Consider the following 7,952-nt stretch of genomic DNA (forward strand, 5'->3'; position numbering starts at 1 on the left):
GAAGATCCCACATGCCGCGGAGCGGCTGGGCCCGTGAGCCATGGCCGCTGGGCCTGCGCGTCCGGAGCCTGTGCTCCGCAACGGGAGAGGCCACAACAGTGAGAGGCCCGCGTACTGCAAAAAAAAATAGAGTTTCCTTTACAACAGTAGGTTTTTACTTATTAGGACTATGACCCATATTCTTACTTTCTCCAGGAAGCTAGTTGAAAGTGTTTAAATATCTAAAGTTAGAACAATAAAAAATTATTCAAGTATAAAATAATACTTCAATGGATATATTATAGCAAAACAAATTACATACTGCATTCCAACAGTGAGAAAAAATTTAATTAAATATTCACATTTTAATAAAAATATATCAAGCTACTTCAAACCTTTTCCCCAGCAACACTTTAGTATGTATACTGAGCTAGTCATCTGAAGATCATGGTAAGAAATCTTCTAATGCTCTGTTTTTTGGTTTTTTTGCGGTACGCAGGCCTCTCACTGTTGTGGCCTCTCCCTAATGAGTGGAAATTGTAATAAGCAACATCATAAATATGTTGTTAAAATTATGAGACTTATAAAGTACAATGTCTGCTACATGATTTATTCTTGTAGTTACTATTTTCACTTTTTGACAGTATAAATATAATATGATATTTCATTTTGTTAATTTGCCTGACTTATAAGAAACAAATAAATTTCCAGTACTATTTATAACCCAAATTTATGAAAAAACATTTGTCCTGAAGTACATAAAGTTGAAAGACATCCTTCATAACAAAACTGCATATTATCATTTCAGGAATAGTGAAAACACATGGCTGGCAATAGAACACTAAAAAATGTCTGGTATTGTCTCATTCAGAAATAGAGGTAATTTTTCATAGTTCTGAAAACATCAAAGAATGGATGGAGTTAGGAGTAATATAACATATGCATTTCTATAATGTGTAGTTATAGACCAGTAAAAGTGAGTCTATACGATGAGACAATTACACGGACATTTAAAAAAAATAAAAACTAATTTAATACCAAGGTCTTCTCTTTTTTATCTAGATATTTTGACTAAAAGACTACCTCAGCAATAAATTATCTAATGTAAGTACATTATTTATTCCATTTTCTTTGCTAATATAGTATTTACCTATTGTTTATTATGATTGTTGAGTTACTGTTGAGATAATAGACAACATATATACCTTGATGTATAATATATTTCAAAGAAAAATATAAAATATTGAAAAAGTTTGCTTTGTACATGTAGTTTCTTAACCATGTATTTTGACTATTCCCCAAAGGAAATAATAATTTTAAAAACACACCTCAGATTTTCAGTTTCTATTTTTCAGTTTTTCCTTTGCTTATTTAGAACTGACCCTGAGCAAAACAAACAAACAAACAAAAAAACCCAAAAAACAAAAAACTGTGGAGTGGATTTGTTCTGTTTTCCTCCTAGTCTCCTTTCCCATATTTGACACTATTTATCCACAGGCGCCAGAGCATGTCCTTGGAGTTGTTTTTCCAGTAGTGGTGATGGATTTACATTGATCCATCCACACTCTTTGGCTCAATCTCTTGTGGACACCATCCTGCACTTGTTGGACACCAGGTCAACATCAGTGTTCTGGTTTTGCCTTGGAGCTGAGTAAAATGAACTGTCCCACATGTAGACTTCACTCAGCTCATCCCAGTTAAAACAAAAGGAGGGGTGCCCTTTCCCCAACCATCCTTCCTAACTCTTCTAAGAAACCACCAATGTGCCTGAGCTCTAAGGATTCTGGGGAAGTTGTCTGTATTTAATACTGTTCTCTTCTTTACAGGTAGGACTCGGAGGCCAAAACTTATGAGAAAAACCTCCACGTGATATGCGTTTTAAAAAGAAAGCCCAGAAATTACAACTCCATACAAGTAAGAAATCTTTTTAATGTTCTCTAGGTAACTGTTTACTTCAGCTGTTCACTGTCCTGCTAAAGGTAATGATGTCTTCAGTGTTATGCGGGAGTCCCCCCTCACCTCATGTTGCCTTGTGTCATTTGCCTTTAAGAAATTCATATTCTTGCGTTCATTTGCTTAACTTTTACATTTCCAGACAACCTAGTCATTGGAGAACTCTTATATTTCTGAGTTCCTTGCTTAAACAATATTTAGCCAGCTGAAGGGTTCAATTATCGACTTTATATTCGCTTTAGGTCAAGAATTCTTAAAACAATAGAAGTATTATCAAATAATTCACTTCCTGTCTCTACAGAAGATATTGATTGTCCTTCCTAAAAACATAGACTGTTGTAATGTGTTCATCCTTGTATTTTCCTAATGTTTACATGTAGCCCATTCTTCATTCCAGAAGATGAAATTTGATTCCATGATTAGGAAATAAGTTTTCTCATTTTCCCCTGAGTACATTTTGCACTGTGTATATTTAATGCTGCTTGTAGAAAAGAAAGACCTAATTTTTTCTTCAACTGGTAAAATAAAGAAAAAAATAGGTAATAATTTAAGCACACTATGCTATCCCAGGCAAAATAATATAGGAATGCCACACTAGTCTAATCCATAGTTTGTCTAGCATAATGTTCAATTTCTTAGAGAGGAAATTTCTAACATAAATGAGTGACATAGATGCATCTGATCTTTTAATTTTACTTTTATTTACTTTACTGGTAACATTATAACAATATTAAGAATAATCAAAATGGAGTGTGCTTATCCAGGGTCTTTAATTCTAAATGATGAAAATGTATTTCACCTTTTACATTTTAGTTGTTATATTTGCTAATCTTTTAGTTGACAAGTAAAATCATTTAAATTAGCCAAAGACAGAAAATAAAGAGAATTTTTGATGATTTTTAAAGAAATTTGAAACAATCTCAAACTTACAGAAATTTGTAAGTATAATACAAAACTTTTTTTTGTCCTGAATCATTTGAGAATTGGTTGCTGATATGGTATTATGTCACACCCCAAATACTTTAGTGCAGCCATCCCCAAACTTTTTGGCACCGGGGACCAGTTTCGTGGAAGACAATTTTTCCATGGACGGGGCGGGTGTGGGGTGAGGTCCAGGCGGTAACACCAGCGATAGGGAGGATGGTTCAGGCAGTAATGAGAGCGACGCGGAATGATGGGGAGCGGCAGGTGAAGCTTCGCTCGCTCGCCCGCCGCTCACCTCCTGCTCTGTGGCCTGGTTCCTAACAGGCCGTGGACTGGTACCGGTCCATGGACTGGGGGTTGGGGACCCCTGCTTTAGTTTATATTTCCTACAAGTAGGGATATTCTCCAACACAACCCCAATGCAGTCATCTAAGTCTGGACATTAACTTTGATAGTTTACTACTATCTAATCCTTAGACTTCACTCAAGTTTCCCAATTATCCCAATGTTCTTTGTAGAAAAAAGACAGTTTACCAATGCATTGTATATTTAGTTGTGTCTCATATTATCCTTCAATTTGAAAGAATTTCCCACTTGTTCTTTGTCTCTTATGACTTTGTTATGTTTGAATTTTGTTGTTACTTTGTAGAATGTCCCTCAACTTGGATTTAGCTAATGTTTCTTTCTGATTAGATTCAGCTTCTGTGCATTTGGCAGGAATATGACAGAAGTTATGCTGTGTTCTTTTAACTGCCTCCTATAAGGTGGCACACATTTTTAAATTTTTCCTATTACTGATCATATTTACTTTTATCACTGGAATGATGTGGTATCTGCTAGGCTGCTCCACTGTAAAATGACTCCTTTTCTCTTCGTATAAATAAATATTTTGTAGGAAGGTAGCATGTAACTATGTAATTATCCTGTTCTTTAGAAAACTTTCCATTTATTTAATTATATTAGTTGAATTCCTAGTTCCTATTTTGCTCAATGAGTTATAATCTATTACTCTAAATGTTTATTTTCATGCTCAAATTATCTCCAGTTTAGTCAATGGCTTCTGTGAAATTTAGGCTTGCTTCTGGGTCCTTTTAAAAAAGTGCCCTTTGAGCCAAGAATGGTAAGTGAGGAAAAATAGTCTTTTCAATAAACAGTGTTGGGAAAACTGTATATTCACAAGCAAAAGAATGAAATTGGACTCCTATCTTATTAACTTCAAAAATTAACTTGAAATAGATTAAAGACTTAAATGAAAGTCTTGAAACCATAAAAATCCTAGAAGAAAACACAAGGAAAAATCCTCTTGACAAGGGTCTTAGTAATGGTTTTTTTGGATATGACATCAAAAGCACAAAGGGAAAAAAGCAAAAATAAATAAGTGGGGCTACATCAAACTAAAAAGCTTCTGCCCAGGAAAGGAAACAATCAATAAAATGAAGGGGCAGCCTACAAAACAGAAGAAAATATTTGAAAACTATGCATAAGGTAGTGGGTTAATATCCAAAATACATGAGGTACTCTTACAACTCAATAACAAAAAAAAATAACCAAAAACAAATCATCTGATTAAAAAATGGGCAGAGAACCTGAATAGACATTTTTCTAAAGAAGACATAAAAATGACTGGCAGGTACATGAAAAGGTGCTCAACATCATTAATCATCAGGGAAAAGCAAATCAAAACCACAGGGAGATATCACCTCACCCATGTTAGAATAGCTATTATCAAAAAGACAAGAGGATGTTGGGGAAGATATGGGGAAAAGGGAAACTTTGTGCACTGTTGGTGGGAATGTAAACTGGTACAGCCATATGAAAAACAGTATGGAGATTCTTCAAAAAATTAAAAATAGAACGACTATACGATCCAGCAATTCCACCTTTGGGTATATATCTGAAGGAAATAAAATCACCATCTCAAAGAGCTATCAATACCCCCATATTCATAGCAGCATTATTCACAGTAGCCAAGGTATGGAAGCAACCAAAGTGTCATCAACAGATGCATGGATAAAGAAAATATGAGAGAGAGAGAGAGACAGACAGACAGACACTGGAATATCATTCAACCATAAAAATAAGGAAATTCTGCTATTTGTCACACATGGAAGGACCTTGAGGACATTACGCTCAATGAAATAAGTCAGTTAGAGAAAGACAAATAGTGTATGATCTCACTTGTATGTGGAATCCAAAAAAAGCTGAACCCATGGAAACAGAGTAGAAAGGTGGTTGCCAGGGGCTGGGGGTCGGGGGAAATGGGGCGATATTGGTCAAAGGATACAAACTTCCAGTTATAAGATGAATAAGTTCTCGGATCTAATGTACAGCATGGTGACTCTAGTTAAGAATACTCTATTATATACTTGAAAGTTGCTAACAGAGTAGATCTTAAATGTTGCCGAAATATGCAGAAACAAAATTATAGTTATGTGAGGTGACGGCTGTGTTAACAAATCTTATTGTGGTAGTCATGTCACCATATGTACATGTATCAAATCATCATGTTGTATACCTTAAACTTACACAATGTTATAAGTTAATTATATCTCAATAAAGCTATAAAAAATCCTCTTCATTCTTTGGGTATTTTCTTATTTTCTACCGCCACAAAATGTTCGTTCTTAAATTTTCTGGCACAACATGCTCCATTCTGTACTTTCCTTGCCCCAGCTGTGAAGTTGGCTATTTCTCCAATGCTCCTTTGGTTGAAGAATGACAATTAGAAGTAGCAATCTGAGGGTTACATTTGCCTATTGTTATTGGGTGTTGCTACTCCCAGGCCACTTTGGTGGACAAAGCTATATTAACTTTGACATCTACCTATATAAGTATTGAAATGCATGAGTTTACATTGCAATATTCAATTTCAAACCAATGCTACAGGGTCCGTCCTAGTTTTCTCACTTGCCATATTGTTCACCCACCATGAGAAATCTGACTACCATTAGCCTTAATGTAATGATTATTCAACCAGTCTCCTGCGTGTTAACCAACCTTCTCTTGCCAGTGCTTCCCCTCCTCTGCATAGATGCCCTCCCCACCTGCTCTGGGCTCCAACACAACCAACATGGGCATTTTTCTCACCACACTGGGCCCCGACACCCACACTGAGCAACCCACCTTACCCTGCTCAGGCTTTGATACCCACCTCTGAAGCACTGCAGCTCCCCTGGCTTGCTTGATGCTCCCTGATGATTTGGGGTCTAAATTGCCTGTTAAAGAAAGGGAACAGGAAGAGGAAGAGTCATCTTTGTATTTTAAAAATCTAATTTAATAAAAGAACTTACTGTTTGACGTTCTGGGGCACCCTTTGGAATGCCTTGTTCATCTTGATCTCACTACTACTGGACAGCTTAAGCATGTTTCCTCTTACTTCTCTCTTGAAACACTTTTCTCTCTTGTTTTGTAAGGCAACATCTTAGATCATTTTTCTTTATGATTATTGACCACTTTCCCCCAATCATCTGCATTTATTTCTTTTCTTGTACTCATTCATTAAATAATAATGTTCTCCAGAGTCCTGTCTTCAGGCCTTTTATCCATGGGAGAGCTACTTGATAGGATTCAGAAATGACCTATACTATTTAAGAGCAAAAACCTAATTGCAATAAAAAAAAACAAGACCTATTTACTGGGCCAGACTCATACACCTCATAGCCTGGAGCCCAAGGTGAGGCTCTTACTTTAACAGCATAGCCCCATAATGACATGCATGGCCCCTGAACACTGTGTGCCCTTGGAAAGTAAGCTGCAAGTTTATCGGTGGTACAATGGGGTAACCCAAGTTCTCACAAGCATCGTTGTGGGTCTCAAGTACAGGCATAAAGTCAGAGCAACACAAAGTTTTGGTAAGGTGTTGGCAAGGACTTAGTTCTATGGACACTGAGTTTCAAAGTTGGTAATGTGTAGCCTCTGAGATGAGATGGCTCTTACCATAGGTTACCTAGCTCTTTTCAGAATTGAGAGAGTGGGTGGTAATCAAAGTTGTGTGAAAAGGGTGTGAGACCCCGATCAGGAGAGCCAAAGACAAATTCGGGGGTGCTGGCTGGCACCAGGAGTGTCCCAGAGGTGCTAAGCAAGACAGTGCTGGAATCCTGGAAGACAAGGCATGAAGACAGGGCATGTATGAGTGCCAGGGGTCAGAAAAAGTGATTATTTCACCCAGGCTGGCAGTTTGAGGTAAGAACGCACTTTGCCATCATGAGCTGGTCACTGTTTCTCTTTACTATTTGGTGATGTTCTCTTCATCTATCTGAAAAGAAAAAAAAAAAAATTCCGAAGTAACTTTTGGAAATATTTGTGCAAAAGTTAAAATTGAGACGAAAGTAAGGAATTCCAGCAATATAACAAATTAATGTGTTAATCTCAACACAAATAAGAATATAACATTTCTATGTCTTGCATCACCTTTGTCATTGTTTTTGATGAATCAATTTTAGATTGTTTATTTACTCTCAGAGGAATAGCATGTGATCTATTTCTTTTTTATTTGTTGGTTTTAAGAAAATATGCTTATAGAACCACTTAGCAATTTCAGGGAAACAATTCTTTTCACTATGAGGTAACTTATTTGTAGCTTTACAGCTACATTAATGGGACAAAATAGCATATTTTAAAAGAAATTGAACCAATCAAAGAAGGGATTTGCAAATTATTCTGGTCTTGTCCTCATTTCATCTCCCTTTGGATGTAATCTCATTGATAGTAGAGTAAGGACAGAGTAAAAAGCCGGATGTAGAGGAAATAATAAAAAGAAAAACAGAAAAGGCTGAGCTCATCTTGAGCCTGGGCTGCATCTCATGCATCTCAGCACTGGTCATGTTTATCAGAGTTCCCAAGTGTGGCAGTGACAAACCCATTTTCCTGGCTTCTTGCCTTACACAGGATTAATAAGTAAGGAGTTCATTATCTTAGGAAAGAGTGGTTCCATTATCGTATCGTTTTTAAAACATTTACTTTGGTTACTAGCCATTATTGATTCATATTTAAGACACACAATATTATGACAGATATCTATATTTATATCTATGAATCTCAAATCGAAGACAGCATGGCACAGCACACACACACACACACACACACACACATACAGT

The 7,952-nt window shown here is 36.4% G+C and overlaps 1 long non-coding RNA gene across 1 annotated transcript in view; it reads left to right on the forward strand.

The window, feature by feature from the left end:
- LOC114487009 (uncharacterized) overlaps positions 1–7,952 on the forward strand; it is a 104,688-nt gene that overhangs the window by 9,410 nt on the left and 87,326 nt on the right. Inside the window, exons 2-3 of the long non-coding RNA XR_003681573.1 lie at positions 1,042–1,083; positions 1,806–1,893. This is a non-coding gene — a long non-coding RNA (uncharacterized lncRNA). The remainder of the gene's footprint in view (positions 1–1,041; positions 1,084–1,805; positions 1,894–7,952) is intronic.

Source organism: Physeter macrocephalus, chromosome 10, assembly GCF_002837175.3.
Source record: "Physeter macrocephalus isolate SW-GA chromosome 10, ASM283717v5, whole genome shotgun sequence".
Classification (NCBI taxonomy): domain Eukaryota; kingdom Metazoa; phylum Chordata; class Mammalia; order Artiodactyla; family Physeteridae; genus Physeter; species Physeter macrocephalus.